Raw genomic sequence first — 18,494 nt, forward strand, 5'->3', positions numbered from 1 at the left:
CTAAATTTTTAAAAGTCCTTCTAGGGCCTTGTGTTAATCCCTGTTAGCATTTCTTTTAGAGTTTAAAAGTTTTGTAAAAGTTTGAATTAAGTTCTAGGGATAGTTTTAGATTCTTAAAAAGTATTCCAACTTTTAGAAACAAAATGTCTGTTGCAGAAGAGATGGTGGTGGAACTCAACCTCACCCCTTACCTGCATCTTAGGATGTCAGAGTTAAGGTCTCTCTGCAAAATCAAAAAGATAAAAACTGGTTAAACCCAACCAAAGTACAACTCCAGGAGCTTTTGGCAGAGTTTGCTAAAAACAGCCCGTCTGATGATGGCCTCACAAAGGGGGATACTAGTGATGTGGAGGAATTCCCACCTCCAGTCCTAGTTAGGGAGCCCAGGGTTTCTCCAACCCTGACTCCAGAAGTGATAATCAGAGATGTTGCTTCTCTCACAGGAGAGTCCAACAGCTCTGGAAGCATTGAGGGCAGCCTCAATGAAGATGACCGCCTGCTAGCCAGGATGGCCAAAAGATTGGCTTTGGAGAGACAGCTCCTAGCCATAGAAAGGGAAAGACAAGAGATGGGCTTAGCTCCCATCAATGGTGGCAGCAACTTAAATAGGGTCAGAGATACTCCTGACATGCTAAAAATCCCCAAAGGGATTGTAATTAAATATGAAGATGAGGATGACATCACCAAATGGTTCACAGCTTTTGAGAGGGCTTGTGCAACCAGAAAAGTAAACAAATCTCACAGGGGTGCTCTCCTTTGGGAAATGTTCACTGGAAAGTGGAGGGATAGACTCCTCACACTCTCTGGAAAAGATGCAGAATTCTATGACCTCATGAAGGCTACCCTGATTGAGGGCTTTGGATTCTCAACTGAGGAGTACAGGATTAGGTTCAGGGGACTCAAAAATCCTTGAGCCAGACCTGGGTTGATTTTGTTGATTTCTCAGTCAAAACACTGGATGGTTGAAATAATGGCAGTAGTGTAAATGATTATGATGGGCTGTACAATCTGTTTATGAAAGAACACCTTTTAAGTAATTGTTTCAATGATAAACTGCATCAGCATCTGGTAGACTGAGGCCCAATTTCTCCCCAAGAATTGGGAAAGAAGGCGGACCATTGGGTCAAGACTAGGGTGACCAAGACTTCCACAGGGGGTGACCAAAAGAAAGGGGTCACAAAGACTCCCCAGGGGAAGAGTGTTGAGACATCCAAGGGTAAAAGTAAAGAGTCTTCTACAGGGCCCCAAAAACCTGCTCAGGAGGGAGGGTCCAAAGCCTCTTCACAATCTAATTTTGGGTACAAGGGTAAAAATTGTGATCCCAAAAAGGCCTGGTGTCGTAGTTGCAATCAGCAGGGACACCAAACTGGAGACAAGGCCTGTCCCAAGAAAGGTTCCACTTCAAACTCTACTCCAGTTAGCACTGGAATAGCCAGTCTCCAGGTGGGATCAACAGTGTGCCCAGACCAAATCAGGGTTCACACTGAAGCTACATTAGTTTCTGAGGGTGGGGTGGACTTAGCCACACTGGCTGCCTGGCCCCCTAATATGCAAAAATACAGGCAGCAACTCTTGATTAATGGGACTAGTGTAGAAGGCCTAAGGGATACAGGTGCCAGTGTCACAATGGTGACAGACAAACTGGTTTCCCCAGGACAATACCTGACTGGACAAACTTATCCAGTCACCAACGCTGATAATCAGACTAAAGTACATCCCATGGCTATGGTAACTTTAGAGTGGGGAGGGGTCACTGGCCTGAAACAGGTGGTAGTCTCCTCAAATATCCCAGCAGACTGTTTGCTTGGAAATGACCTGGAGTCCTCAGCATGGGCTGAGGTAGAACTCAAGACCCATGCAGCCATGCTGGGTATCCCTTAACTGGTTTGTGTCAAGACAAGGGCACAGTGCAGAGCTCAGGGTGAAAAAGAGGTGTTGGAGCCTGGAATAATGGCCCAACCCTCCAAGAGAAAAGGAAAAAAGACTAGGGAACCAGCTTCAACACAACAAAAGAAAAAGAACCTTTCTTCCCAGGAAGAAGTCCTGCTCTCTGAGGGAACTGAGCCCATGGAGTTGGAACCTTATCAGGTTGAACTCTTAGGCCCAGGGGGACCCACAAGGGAACAGTTGTGTAAGGGGCAAGAACCCTGTCCCTCTCTTGAAGCCCTCAGGCAGCAAACTGCTGAGGAAACAAAAGGCAAAATCACTGGAACACATAGGGTCTATTGGGAAGATGGACTCCTTTACACTGAGGCAAGAGATCCCAAACCAGGTGCCACTAGGAGAGTGGTAGTGCCTCAGGAGTTTAGGAAGTTCATTCTGACCTTAGCCCAAGATATTCCACTTGCTGGACATTTGGGACAAACCAAGACTTGGGAGAGGTTAGTCAACCATTTCTATTGGCCCAACATGTCCCATAAAGTAAAGGAGTTTTGTGTTTCCTGTTCCACCTGTCAAGCCAGTGTTAAGACAGGTGGCCATCCAAAGGCCCCCCTCATTCCACTTCCAGTGGTGGGGGTCCCCTTTGAAAGAGTGGGTGTGGACATAGTGGGTCCACTTGAACCTCCCACAGCTTCGGGGAACCAATACTTACTAGTGGTAGTGGATCATGCCACTAGGTACCCTGAAGCAATTCCCTTAGGTCCACTACTGCCCCTGCAATAACTAAAGCACTCATTGGTATCTTTACCAGAGTGGGATTTCCTAAGGAGGTGATGTCTGACAGGGGTTCCAACTTCATGTCAGCATACCTGAAGCACATGTGGAATGAGTGTGGGGTGACTTACAAATTCACCTCACCATACAATCCACAAACCAATGGTCTTGTGGAAAGATTCAACAAGACTTTGAAGGGCATGATCATGGGGCTCCCTGAAAAACTCAAAAGGAGATGGGATGTCCTCTTGCCATGTCTGTTTTTCGCCTACAGAGAGGTGCCTCAGAAGGGAGTAGGGTTTTCACCCTTTGAACTTCTGTTTGGCCATATTGTAAGGGGACCACTAGCTCTTGTAAAAGATGGCTGGGAGAGACCTATTCAGGAGCCTAAACAAGATATAGTGGACTATGTACTAGGCCTACGTTCCAGGATGGTAGAGTACATGGAAAAGGCAAGCAAAAACCTTGAGGCCAGCCAACAACTCCAGAAGATGTGGTATGACCAAAAGGCTGCTATGGTTGAGTTTCAGCCAGGGCAGAAAGTCTGGGTTCTGGAGCCTGTGGCTCCCAGGGCACTTCAGGACAGATGGAGTGGCCCTTACCCAGTGCTAGAGAGAAAGAGTCAGGTCACCTACCTGGTAGACCTAGGCACTAGCAGGACCCCCAAAAGGGTGATCCATGTGAACCGCCTCAAACTCTTTCATGACAGGGCAGATGTAAACATGTTGATGGTTACAGATGAGGACCAGGAAGCTGAGAGTGAACCTCTCCCTGATCTCCTCTCCACTGACCCTAAAGATGGCTCAGTAGATGGAGTGATCTATTCAGACTCCCTCTCTGGCCAACAGCAAGCTGACTGTAAGAAAGTCTTACAACAGTTTGCTGAGCTCTTTTACATAACCCCTGGTCAGACACACCTGTGTACCCATGATGCGGACACAGGAGACAGCATGCCTGTCAAAAACACATTTTTCAGACAGTCTGACCAAGTTAAGGAAAGCATCAAAGTGGAAGTCCACAAGATGCTGGAATTGGGAGTCATTGATCACTCTGACAGCCCCTGGGCTAGCCCAGTGGTCTTAGTCCACAAACCTCACACCAAGGATGGTAAGAGAGAGATGAGGTTTTGTGTGGACTACAGAGGACTTAATTCTGTCACCAAGACAGATGCCCATCCCATTCCAAGGGCAGATGAGTTGATTGACAAACTAGGTGCTGCCAGATACTTAAGTACCTTTGACTTGACAGCAGGGTACTGGCAAATCAAAATGGCACCAGGAGCAAAAGAAAATACAGCATTCTCCACACGTGATGGGCATTATCAGTTTACTGTAATGCCCTTTGGCTTAAAGAATGCCCCTGCCACCTTCCAAAGGTTGGTGAATCAAGTCCTTGCTGGCTTGGAGTCCTTTAGTGCAGCTTATCTTGACGATATTGCTGTCTTTAGCTCCAGCTGGCAGGATTACCTGGTCCACCTGAAGAAGGTTGTGAAGGCACTGCAAGCAGCAGGCCTCTCTATCAAGGCATCCAAATGTCAGATAGGGCAGGGAACTGTGGTTTACTTGGGACACCTTGTAGGTGGAGGCCAAGTTCAGCCACTCCAACCCAAGATCCAGACTATTCTGGACTGGGTAGCTCCAAAAACCCAGACTCAAGTCAGGGCATTCCTTGGCTTGACTGGCTACTACAGGAGGTTTGTGAAGGGATATGGATCAATAGTGACACCCCTCACAGAACTTACCTCCAAGAAAATGCCTAAGAAGGTAAACTGGACTATAGAATGGCAACAGGCCTTTGACACTCTGAAACAAGCTATGTGCACAGCACCAGTTCTAAAAGATCCAGATTACTCCAAGCAGTTCATTGTGCAGACTGATGCCTCTGAACATGGGATGGGGCAGTTTTGTCCCAAACAAATGATGATGGCCTTGACCAGCCTGTTGCTTTCATTAGCAGGAGGTTACTCCCCAGGGAGCAGGGTTGGAGTGCCATTGAGAGGGAGGCCTTTGATGTGGTTTGATCCCTGAAGAACCTGAGACCATACCTCTTTGGTACTCACTTTGTAGTTCAAACTGACCACAGACCTCTCAGATGGCTAATACAAATGAAAGGTGAAAATCCAAAACTGTGAGGTGGTCCATCTCCCTACAGGGAATGGACTTTATAGTGGAACACAGACCTGGGACTGCCCATGCCAATGCAGATGGCCTTTCCAGGTTCTTCCACTTAAAAAATGAAGACTCTCTTGGGAAAGGTTAGTCTCATCCTCTTTCGTTTGGGGGGAGGTGGGGTTTGTATGAGGAAATGCCTCCTTGGCATGGTTCCCCCCTGACTTTTTGACTTTGCTGATGCCTAGATATGATTTGAAAGTGTGCTGAGACCTGCTAACCAGGCCCCAGCACCTGTGCTCTTTCCCTAACCTGTACCTTTGTCTCCACAATTGGCACAACCCTGGCACCCAGGTAAGTCCCTTGTAACTGGTACCCCTGGTACCAAGGGCCCTGATGCCAGGGAAGGTCTCTAAGGGCTGCGGAATGTCTCATGCAACCCTGGGGACCCCTCACTCAGCACATGCACACTGCTTGCCCGCTTGTGTGTGCTGGTGGGGAGAAAATGACTAAGTCGACAGGGCACTCCCCTCAGGGTGCCATGCCAACCTCACACTGCCTATGGCATAGATAAGTCACCCCTCTAGCAGACCTTACAGCCCTAAGGCAGGGTGCACTATACCACAGGTGAGGGCATAGGTGCATGAGCACTATGCCCCTACTGTGCCTAAGCAAAACCTTAGACATTGTAAGTGCTGGGTAGCCATAAGATTATATGGTCTGGGAGTCTGTCAAACATGAACTCCACAGCACCATAATGGCTACACTGAAAACTGGGAAGTTTGGTATCAAACTTCTCAGCATAATAAATGCACACTGATGCCAGTGTACATTTTATTATGAAATACACCCAGAGGGCATCTTAGAGATGCCCCCTGAAAACATACCCGACTTCCAGTGTGGGCTGACTAGTTTTACCAGCCTGCCACACACCAGACATGTTGCTGGCCACATTGGGAGAGTGCCTTTGTCACTCTGTGGCCAGGAACAAACCCTGTACTGGGTGGAGGTGCTTCTCACCTCCCCCTGCAGGAACTGTAACACCTGGAGGTGAGCCTCAAAGTCACCCCCTTTGTTACAGCGCCACAGGGTATCCCAGCTAGTGGAGATTCCCGCCCCTCGGGCCACAGCCCCTACTTTTGGCGGCAAGGCCGGAGGAGATAATGAGAAAAACAAGGAGGAGTCACTGGCCAGTCAGGACAACCCCAAAGGTGTCCTGAGCTGAGGTGACTCTGACTTTTAGAAATCCTCCATCTTGCAGATGGAGGATTCCCCTTATAGGATTAGGGATGTGACCCCTTCCCCACCGGGATGAGGCACAAAGAGGGTGTAGCCACCCTCAGGGCTAGTAGCCATTGGCTACTAACCTCCCAGACCTTAACACACCCCTAAATTGAGTATTTAGGGGCCCCCAGAACCTAGGAAGATAGATTCCTGCAACCTGAAGACGAAGAAGAACTGCTGACCTGAAGCCCTGCAGAGAAGACGGAGACACCAACTGCTTTGGCCCCAGCCCTACCAGCCTGTCTCCCCACTTCAAGAAAAACTGCAACAGCAATGCGTCCCCCAGGGTCCAGCGACCTCTGAAGCCTCAGAGGACTACCCTGCATCTAAAAGGACCAAGAAACTCTCAAGGACAGCGGCCCTGTTCCACAAAGACTGCAACTTTGCAACAAAAAAGCAACTTTTAAAGACCACACGTTTCCCGCTGGAAGTGTGAGACTTTCCACTCTGCACCTGACCGGCCCTGAGCTGCTGGTGTGGTAACTTTGGGGTTGCCTTGAACCCCCAACGGTGGGCTACATTGGACCCAAATTTGAACCCTGTAAGTGCTTTACTTACCTGTGAACCTAACAAATACTTACCTCCCCCAGGAACTGTTGATTTTGCACTGTGTTCAATTTTAAAATAGCTTCTTGCCATTTTTGCCAATACTGTACATGCTATTGTGATGATTCAAGGTTCCTAAGATACCTGAGTGAAATATCTTTCATTTAAAGTATTGTTTGTAAATCTTGAACCTGTGGTTCTTAAAATAACCAAGAAAAGGTATTTTTCTATATAAAAACCTATTGGCCTGGAATTGTCTTTGAGTGTGTGTTCCTCATTTATTGCCTGTGTGTGCACAACAAATGCTTAACACTGCCCTCTGATAAGCCTACTGCTCGACCACACTACGACAAAATAGAGCATTAGAATTATCTCTTTTTGCCACTATCTTACCTCTAAGGGGAACCCTTGGACTCTGTGCATGCTATTTCTTACTTTGAAATAGTACATACAGAGCCAACTTCCTACACCCACTAGTAGCATTTAATCTACAGGCACTAGGCACATACAGTGCACATTACTAGGGACTTATAAGTAAATTAAATAGTCCAATTGGGTCTGATCCAAAGTTACCATGTTTAAAGGTAGAGAGCATATGCACTTTAGCACTGGTCAGCAGTGGTAAAGTGTGCAGAGTCTAAAAGCCAGCAAAAACAGTGTCCAAAAAGTGGAGGGAGGCAGGCAAAACGTTAGGGGTGACCACCCTAAGGTGGAGAGGTCTAACACTGGCCATTCTAAGACAAGGATGTACCATTGAAATATCTTGTGAGGGTTCAGCATTTGTTAAAGCTTGTACTTTTGCAGGATCAGGCATCATGCCCCATCAAAAAATATGTAGCCAAAGAATTTCAGTTTTGCTTTACTGAACGCAAACCTATCTGTGTTAAAGTCAAACCTACATCATTGAGAAATTGACATGCTTGTGTGCTGACTCTATCACCTGGTGCATGTCAACATATATGCACACAGTTCCTTCATGGTCTTTTTTAGGCACTAGTATGATGGAAAAAACACATGGCGTTGGACCTGTGGAGCACTCAATAATGTCATGTTTAAGTAACGACTCAAGTTCTTTTTTAACAACTTCTTGTTAATGAAAAGCAACTCATCTATGTCTCCGAGCAACAGGATGGCACCACACTAAGATGCTGTTTTACTTTTATAGTCCTTATCTTTCCTAAACCATGAAACAATTAAGGGAGTTGACATACTATTTTGTGATGAGGATTCATGTTGTAATTCACTGAAATCAGTCCCATGTTAGCAGCCATGTTGAAACTGAGCAATCAGACACAGACTGCAAGAATTGGTGCTTGTAATTTTGTTTTCTTATATTTCACTGATGCCATAAGTGAACTGTTGGAAAGTGGATTATTGGTAAGGGCAGGTGAGTACCTACATTTAGCAATAGTCCACAAACCCCCTCTAGGTCCAGTCAAGGTCTCAATAAATTAATCCCAGCTCAAACCTTGGTAGCTTGGCAATGAACAGTTAGGCTTAATTTAGGAGAAATGTGTGTAAAGCATTTAATAACCACAAAACAGTAAATAAGTAAAACACAAAACACAATAGAAATCTTACATCAATTTATAAAAATATTCATCCTTAAAATGACACTAAAATGACAAAAATCCAATAAAGGGAGCTGGAGATATGAATGTTTAAAGATTAAGGACCACATTATGACATTGGCAGTATAAACCGTTTACCTACCGCCACACTGATGGCCACCAAAAGAACGTCACCGTGGCTACCATCTGTCCACTAGAGAATGACCACAGCCGGACTTCCGCCACAAGAAGGGTGGAAATCTAGCCGTGGCAATACTGGCTGATGGTGGTAAGGTGGCGCTGTTACCGCCAGCACCGCCACGCCAGTAAACCACTGCCAGCCATATCATGACCTGTGATATGACCTGGCGGTGTTCAGCTGGTGGGCGCTGCTGGTGGTAGCAGCGCCAATCCCGTTCCCTGATGGAAGACCACTTGGATGAAGGTAAGTTGGGCTTCCGATATGAGAGGGGGGCGTTGTGTCTGTGTATGGGGGGTTGTGTGCCCGAATGTGTGAGTGTGTTCGTGAATGCGTCTATGTGTGTAGTGTTGTTTGCGTGGGAGTATGCATGTGTGTGAATGCGTGTAAGAATGGGAATTGGAATGCGTGTTCGCATGTCAGTGTGAATGTGTGCATGGATGTGCGCAAGCATGACTGGATGTATGCGTGTATGAATGTGTTTATTCCAGTGTGAGTGGGTGTGTGCGTGGTGCACGTCTGTGGGTGTGTGCGTGTATGGGGTGGTGGGGGATCGGAAGGGGGAACGCGGCGGGAGGGTGGGTGGGCTTCATCTGGGGTGTGTTTGGGGGGTGGAAGAGCCTCCTACCCGTGCCAGGAAAAGACTTCCCTGTCACTGGTAGGGCCTACTGCCATGGTTTTTGTGGCATTGCTAACGCCATGAAAACTATGGCCGTAGGCTGGCTCAAAATTACGCCTTCGGTACTACATCGGCTGCCAGGCTGGAGATTGATATCTCCGGCCCGGCGGTAGCTACCGCAATGGCAGTCTTGGTGGAGAAGTGGCGGGTTGGCTGCATCCAACCCGCCATTCTCATAATGTGGCGATATGTACCACCAGCCTGTTGACGGCACTGCGCCACATTACTACTCACTGTCGGGGTCATAATGACCCCCTAAATGTTTTCTAGTGCTTAGAAAACAAAAGCACCAATCTGGACATCTGGTCACACTTGACCGGGGCAAAGTCAAACATTGAGGCCGACCACAATGGGCTCCTGCTAGGCTACATTGAGCGGGAGGCCTCAGTCAAAGTTTTACCTTCAGACTTATCAGAATTTTTGAAGATCTCCCATCGACCGGGACAACGTCTCAAGTTGAGTCTGATCCCACTGGAGCCCTCTTCTGATGTGCATTGTTGGAGGCCTCAGTGAAGAGTTTTACGTTCAGATTTAGATGACTTTTCAGGACAGAACTCTTCATTTGGGATTAAGTTAAAGTTGAAGCCGACCTTGCTGGAGCCCTCCTTGGATAAACTGTGTGGGAGACCTCTGTCAACTTTTTACGTTTGGACTTTAAAACTTTTTTAGAGCTTTTCTTCCCTGAAGTTGGTGGACCTTCCACAGCAAGCAGATTTTGATACAACATCATCAGACTGCCTTTTCTCGAGCCCCCGGTGAAATCCTGGAAGTCTGGGGCTCCAGACCTTTAAATCGGCACAAGCATACAAGTTAGGTGGGGTCATGGTTGACTTTGGCCAGCTTGACTAACGACATCGGGTCGGTCCACTTCTGGAGCTTTTTTCCAGAAACGCTCCGAACATCTCCAAACTTCTGGATCATCTTCCAGAAGTACTTTTAAGGTCCTTTAGGTGTCCACAACTCACCCCAAGGTTCCAGAAGTGTTGAGTTGCTCCTCAGACTCCAACTCCCAGAATGCACCTGGTTCAAAATATGACCACTGGTCAGCTGGTCAATTTCTTCAGGGCTTGATGCAGGGGACTCTAGTCAGGTCTGGTTTACCTGTAGCTTACAGGGCGTCCCTCTTTGAAGTAGTAGAAGCCATGCAAAGTCCTTTTCTTGGAGAAACCTGAGTGTGCAGCTGGAACAGTCCTTCTGAGTGTAGTGTCCAGGTGCAGGCCAGTGCTCCAGCTGGACAGTCGTTCTTCTTCTTGTCTTGGTCCTATAGGGATCTGAAGTACGGTGCAGCTCTGCCAATTTTATCCTTGCTCCTGTGGTGGAAAGCAAGAGGGTGCTCCTGTCCAATCATGTGCAGACAACTACCCTCTTGAGTAACCACTTCCTGGGAACTGTGGCATGAAATCAATCATAGGGAGCAACATTCTTCCAAAATCCAATATGGCAAAAATGCAATCTTAGAGTTTAATTCTGTCTGAGCCCACCCACTTATGTGGCAAAGTTTCCCTTAACACACCCCTTCCGTGATCTAATCAGCAGGCACCTGGTTGTCTGAGGCTGCAGGAAATGGAGGAGGTACAGTTGCTGTCCCAAATGTTCTTCCCTCCTTTGAAGTGCAGTTTGGCTACTCTTCACCCATCCTGTTCTACCATCTGCGGAGGCCGATCTCCTCCCACCAGATGAATCATTTGTTTTAGCCCAGGCCACTTCACACCTCATCAAGGTATCCTGGCTAAAGCTGCCAGAGGCTGACCAGTCATAGGGCACTACAGGGCTGAGGTTGGTAACTTTTAGCAAGAGTTCTGAAACTCTTTCTAGATACAAGTTATATTAATTTCAACAGTGGAAAGGTATTGGATTTATTATAACTTTTCATTTGATACTGAACTTGCATTAAGGGGCTCCTTCCTATGGAAAATATATCTTTATTATTTTTAAATAGTCTCTCCATGTTAGCCTATGGAGCCCAATCACTACAATGGGGAACAACACATATGGCTATTTTTCACTCACCAGGGCCTATAAAATATTTTTTTACAAAGTCCCTGCTTATAGCTACACTACACCCAACACTGGGGGCACTTAGAGCATACCTTAGGGATGACTTATATGTAAAAATAAGGTAGCTCAGGACTTTGGAAGTACTTTTAATTCCAAAGTCAAATTTGAGGTTAACTTTACTTTAAACGTGGCCATCAAGGCAGGCCTGTTTCTCAAATGGCTCTGGGTACCATAGCAGTACACCTATGGGAGTACTATATTTGCTGGGGTCCCTAAACCTACATGCCCTACCATGTACTAGGGACTTATAGGTAGGTTGGTACAGCACCTTCTAATTAGCCTCATTTGCATACACCATTTTAATCAGAGCACATGGCCTGGAACTGTTTAGCAGGGCCCAGGGCACCATCAGAATCAGAAAAACACCAATATGAGTGGAAATGGGGGAAAGAGTTAGGGAGTTTCAGCAATTAGCCCAATTTTCCCACATGAACCTTTACACTTCATGGGTATCGATGCAGCCCAAGTGTATACTTTGGTCTTTGATGGCAGGAGCCGGGGTAATAGAGACAGTCCATTGTACTTTTCTTCAGGCATTATATTTAGCGAAACACCACTATCAGTATTAAAAGGTAATGAGCATCCATTTGTCTTCAATTTAGTCTTTGGACAGTGTGTGTATGATTTTGTTGCTAAGACATGTCAACTTTTCTTTGACTGACTTTTCTCCTCACAGTCAACCAGTCAGGTATGTGCATGTTTTTCTGTGGTAAGAATTGGGATGGCACAATTACTTTCTTTGCTTTCACTTATTATTAAGGCTGAAGAACTATTTAATGATGAATTGGATGATGATTGGCTTTGTTTAGTAATTGTTGCCTCAGCTGATGTTGCTGCTTGGCCTTGTTGGTGATGGTCAAATGCTGCTTCTGGAACATTTTGGCAGCCATTTTGCACCATGACACACTTATTTTTTCCTTTGTTCTACACATTGTCACTAAATGGTTCTCTTTACCACAGTCTTTGCATATCTTACCAGTGGCGGGACACTTTCCTTCTTGTAGAAATGCAAATCCGCATTTGAAGCACAACTTCTTTTTGCATGGAGACATCCCTTTTTGTCCTTCAGACTTTTGCTTCAAATTACTTTTCACTTAGTGTGGATTACCAGTCCGGGGTCGAGTGAATGCACGCAAGTGCATAGTGGATCGACGGCGAGCCCCTGCTGCCATTGCTGTTGGTGTGCTTGGTGGGGGAGGCATTGTATGACCTTTAGACTGACCCATAGTTTCTGTGAGCCAGTCAAGCCAGTTGCGGCTCGCACCACCCGCTGCCGGGCTGTGAGAGGCACTAGAGCTGCACGCCACCGGCCTATTGTCTGCCCCCCCTGCACCTGGCATGGAGTAGGGGTGGAGCACGGACATGCTCCTGCAGATCTCAGTGGCTCCTGTAAAGTTTCTGCTTCAACCTCAAGGGTAATTGTGGTCCACTGTGTGAGAGGACATAACGAGGAGTCGAGGACCTAATGGGGAGCGAGGAACAAGGAGCTCCAGTAGGACCCACCATGGGAGTGAGAGGGGTGTGGCTAGCAGTGGGTTAGGTCCCACTGCGAGTTTGGTTAAGCCCCGGAACTGTGGAAGCAGCTTGACCAGGATCAGGAGCGGAACCCCTTGCCCCCGCCACCCTCTATTATCAGTGAAGAATTTGGCTTCTGTTCACCTGACTTTTGGCCTGGAGGCCATTTGGTACGTCAGCACACCTAAAACGGCTAAAACACTAAAAAACTGAAACGAGTCCCCAGGCCCCAATTGCATGCGAAGTGCATGCCAATCTTCCTACATCAACCAATCAATCCTAATTGGTTGTAATACCCACTGGAGTGGCTGGAAGAAGGGCAAGAGGGGACATAACACAAGGACACAAGGAGAGATCTACTGGTGTGGGAAGCCTGTGCTTCTTTTTCAGCAAATCACTGTTGCTGCAGCGCTGGCTACAGCATCCACTAGAGGGGCATAAGAAGGGCGGAATTCACTTTTAAGCTGCTGGTCTTAATTATAGTATGCCTAACAGGAAGCCTGCTACCCGATCCAGATCTACTACTGGTGGGAAGGGTTGCCGATCTCTGCAGCTGCACGGAGGAGCCAAAACTCCTGGAACATATGGAATAATCAGACTGATGAACAGACATGTTCAGTCCCGAAGACGCTCCCAAAGGCTGTTATGGCAGGTACTGCAGGTCTCATCATGTAGTTCTTTTTTGCACCTCTCTCCACTGGGAAAGCCTCACCTGTACTTTCTGCTCCCCTCTATAGCAACTCTGTTGGGGAAGAGGGGGACAGCTGTAAGTTCAGTATGTCGCCAGTTCAGCAGGACCACTGAGTCTCGAACGGTAAGAACAGGTCCTATTCCTGCCTAAGGTTAAGCAGCATTTCAAGCAGTGTTTCTACAGGCCCTGTTGATCCTGGAAAATCTTTCAATACAATTGCAACCACCAACTCCTTGTCCATGGAGTCTTAGAGGGAGATACAACGTGCCCTGGAATTGGTGCAGGGAATTTTTAGCGCCCTCAAGACAGGCCCAGATTATCACTGCACAAATCCATCAACAACAACAGCTTACTCTGCAGGTCCCCACTCCTAGTTCTTCAGAGGTCCCCTCAAGCCTGGAGCAATTGACCGGTTTCCAGATCTGGGGTCCGTTTCAGCATCCTTTATTAATAATTTGGAATCCAAAATTGAAAGAACTTTAGAACTCACCCTGAAGCTGTTCAGAACCCCTTGAAGGAACTAGTCAATTTCCCCCTAAACCTCACGATACTCAAAGAATGGAGAACCTCCAACTTACCTTCATCAGTGTGGCACAAAATTCCATGACCACAGAACTGTTATGGAAATCCACCAAAATGAAGTTGCAGATCTGTTACAGTCAATTGCACAGTGCTTAGTGAAAGTGAGCACTAAAGTGGATTACATTGAGGATAAAATTTGCTTTACTGATGGAGAGTGGTCATGCTCCTGTTCCTACACCACCATCATTTATATATAGGCAACTCTCCCTTAAATACTAGCTCAACTTGCAGCCTCAATTATGTTAAATTGGATCCCTCCGTAGACAGCACCCCACTGGCCAATGGCCTGCAAAGTCTGGTGGGCATAAGTTTAAAATGTCCGCATCCTCACCCAGTGATAAACTTAATAGATATTGCTTTGCCATTCCCACTGGTTCAGGGCCCACCTACCCAGGCAATCCCACAATCCATCGTACTTGAACGATGTGACAGTGATAGCATCCAGGCACTAGGCAAGGATAACTTGGACACTATGGGCCCTAAGGAGGGGTCATCTGGATCGATGCAGCCAGGTTTATTACTTTCCAGGACGGCCAAGAAAAAGGTCAGAAAACAAAATGAAAAAGAGCTAAAACAGCTAAATGAATGGCACCTCTGTTAATTAATCAGCCCCATCTCCCATCATCATTAAATGGTCCTGTTTAGCTGTATTCCATCTTTGCTGCTAGGCCAGGCTATAACATTCCAACAGCCACAGTGGCAGGGGGGTCCAATGCCAAAACTTCATCAACATTCAAGGGTTCAAAAGAACGGCAAGGAGTTGGCACAATAAGCCTGTCTCCAGTCAACACACAACCTTCACTGACAAGAAGAAGGAGGGAGGATGCAGGCACCTAAGATGCTGTGCCTCAAGATCAAATATCTCCTCCAATCATAGGGAAGGCGTAGGAGGATGCCAGCACTCAGACCATGTTTATCAGTGGACCCTGCACACACTTCAGTGCTAGCACCACCAAGGTCCTTACAGATTAGCCTGCTCTGCCCCTCCCCCACAGCCCAGTGTGTTGCCAACCTTTGACACTACTTGCTATGTTCCCTTAGCTGCATTGGCTTTCAGTGCACGCCAATCAGCTTCTCTCAAGCTAACAACAAGCAACATATAGAATCAAGTACTATAAAGGGGGGGGGTTAAGTGTCCCGGACATAGGCGGTCATTCTGACCGCGGCGGTCGGCGGTCGCCGCCCGCCAAGCGGTTCCCGCCGAAAGACCGCTCCGCAGTCAAAAGACCGCGGCGGCCATTCTGGCTTTCCCGCGGGGCCGGCGGGCGACCGCCAGAAGACCGCCGGCCGGCCCAGCGGGAAAGCCCCTTCAACAATGAAGCCGGCTCGGAAAGCAGACAGTGAAAATCTTTGTGGGGCCCTGTTAGGGGGCCCCTGCACTGCCCATGCCAGTGGCACTGCCCATGGCATGGGCAGTGCAGGGGCCCCCAGGGGCCCCACAGCACCCGTTCCCGCCATCCTGGTTCTGGCGGTGGACACCGCCAGAAACAGGCTGGCGGGAAGGCGGTCGGAATCCCCATGGCGGATACCCTGGGCCAGCGGGAAACCGGTGGGAAACCACCTGCTCCCCTTTTCTGACCGCGGCTTTACCGCCACGGTCAGAATCGCCCAGGAAGCACCGCCAGCCTGTTGGCGGTGCTTCCGCCGTCCTCCGCCATGGCGGTCATGGACCGCCAGGGTCAGAATGACCCCCATAGTGCTAATTCCCCGATATTACATCAAAGTGCAACCTGATATATATAAACAGTGGCAATGTCCTGCACCTACTCAAGCATACGCCCTTCTTAGCTGATATTCAATCAATCGATCTTGCATGGTTCAGGTTCTTAAGCCTTCCTGGAGACTCTCACAGCGAGTCGACAATCATAGGACTGCATCAATAACTTTGCTTGGATGCCATGCTTAAGGAAGTGCCTCTGCTGGCAGAATGGGAGATAGTCATCAATTTACCCCAAATGGTAAAATATCCATTTGTGCTAACAGCCCCTATTTGAAAGAAAGAAATTCCCTTAGTCTTATGTGGCACTCATAGTAATTCACACAGCAATTCACAGAGCTGGTAAAATCTGAGCCTAAGCCCCCTAATGCCCTTAGAATATCATGTGCTCATGACTATAGAGTTGTGCACACTTGTGACCCCAAGATGAACACTGAACTCAATCACAGGGATCTGGTGGTCTCTCCATTTTGATCAAACGTGCCCGAAACGTGACGTTATCAAACTCCATGCCAACATACCTCCACTTCAAGTTATGCTCATTAAAGGGATAAAGAGCAAACGAAAGTCCATCTGACTAATGAGGATCAACTGCTATGTTAGTGCAGCCCAGCATGTGAAGCAGCTGGCCACAGCCTCCCTCATATCCTGAATAGAAAAACTCCTGAACAAACATGTTTCCAATTCCCCCATCATCGTTGTGCACTTTAACATGAGGACTTTGGACACGTTTCACAAAAACTGGAAGCTCCCCACAGAAATTGCATCCCTACAGAGCCTCTTTGATTCCTACCAACTATTCTCTGTGCAATGCTTAAAAGAAGAACATGGTCCACTTTGGCAACCCTTACCAACTCATAGGAATATTTCCACCATTGACTATATTTTCATTAGCGAATTGCTGTCTTCCAATCTTAGTAATCTCAAGGTGGATGATAGGGGCAAGAGTGATCACAGGCCCCTGCAGGCTGTGCTGTAGCTACCTCTTAAATCCCCCCAGCAGTTACTGCTTCTTGGAGAGTCAACTGGGGAGGAACGTTAAAGGTCCTCTACAGAATTAAATAGACTACAAATCTTAGTAGAAAATTGTCCAAATGGATTACAATTAAAGAATTAGCCCTTAAAACAATCTGCATTACTGTATAAGCCGCAGGAGCACTGGGAGAAACTTGTTGTAGAACTTCAACAGGTTTTGGGGCGAGGCCCTGGGACATTCCTCTGGAGCAACCCCATTGTCAATCATCTTCTGTATACACTTCAACAAAGGAGCTCCTAGCAAGCAAGTGCAGCCTCCAAAGAGCCCTAAGAGCCAGAGGTAGAGGCGATCAAATCAACCAAGGTCAATCTACCTCAGCCCTCAGAGCAGCCCACAGACAGATTGTCTAGCAGCACAGAATCAAGAGGACTGAAGTGGACTGGCTGAAGATCTTTACTCCCCTAAAAGAGAATGTTTGTCTCTGCAGGCATATAAATAACCTTGGCAATCCTGGTCAGTCCAAGGAGAATGATGTAGCAGAGACGGTGTGGGTCACGCAGTTATACACTAAGGCTCCGGGTGCAGTAACCATCTCTTCTACTAAATTGGCTGTTCAAGACTGCCCCGGTCATCAAGCCATTTCCTTTTCAGAGGCCTCAGTAATGGGCACTGTCAACAAAATGAGGAATGATGGACCCCCAGGCCGAATGCAATCCCAGCCGCAGTTTTAAAACTCACACTCCTGTTCAGCCAAGCTTTTGCCACCACAATGAATCAAAACTCTTGGAGAGGCTCAATTCTTTTCCCAAGCCACAAAAAGGGAGATCATACCAACCCAGCAAATTATTGGCTCATTGCCTTACTGGATCTGCAGGCAAAAGCTTTTGCCTCACTACTCCTGGAAGAGCTAAAAGCTTGGGCTAAAAGAGAACAGCATTCTCCCGTTTTTCCAATCCGGTTTCAGACCCTAACATTCCACAATGGATAACATCCTAGCCTTGGCTCATCAGTCACATCGATTCACTTGGGGGAAGAAACCTCAGTTATTTAGTTACTTTGTTTATTACAGTGCGGCTTTTGACCAGGTGGGCCGAGGAAACCTGTGGGTGAAGCTAACGTCCTGGGGATTCCCACCCAGCCTCTTAAAGCCATTGAATCTCTATACCAGGGGATCTGGGTCCAGATAAAAAAACAGCCCCATCACAGGCATAGTAAGAGTGTTCACTGACAAGGACCTTAAGCAAGTTTATGTGCTGGCCCTCTACTCTTCAATCCTTATATAGCCGAGCAAAGCACTGGGGTTGCCAGTTTATTACTACCAAAGATGGGCAAGGTGTGACTCCCAATTCTGCAGTATGTAGATAACATTGTTAACTGTGTTTTACCATCCAATCACCGCAGATTCTTGCTAGACTGGGGAAACTAATAGACATAATACAGTACATACTGCACTTCATAATTCACAAACACAGTAAGTTCTGCCCAGTCATTGCTGCACAGACTGGACCCAGTGAACAATCGCCAACACATTGTGAAATGCAGCCAGGCCCCAGAACCCCCAAAATTTGCTAGACTTGATTTTCAGCCAATACCCAATTGGGCGAAAACTGCTGCACCATGAGATTACAGTATCTCTCTTAATGTCTTTTGGGTCCCTGATGCAGCTTGCCAAATACCAAAGGGTCATGTGCAGAGTTGATCTAGTACTGCAGACCTGATGGTCTGGATTATTAGATATTTGCTCTCTCAAGGGCTCCTGTCACAATATTTAAAGTATCCTTTTTTTCTTTTTAACAAACTTTTTACTAGACTCATCTTTGTATCTAATTTTAGAGTTTTTATTAAGGTACACATAAATTGTGGGGTCCGGATTTTTGTATGTAATGATTTTAAGTAATCAATCATGTAATTATTCAAATCAAATTACTTTTCAC

Source organism: Pleurodeles waltl, chromosome 7, assembly GCF_031143425.1.
Source record: "Pleurodeles waltl isolate 20211129_DDA chromosome 7, aPleWal1.hap1.20221129, whole genome shotgun sequence".
Lineage (NCBI taxonomy): Eukaryota > Metazoa > Chordata > Amphibia > Caudata > Salamandridae > Pleurodeles > Pleurodeles waltl.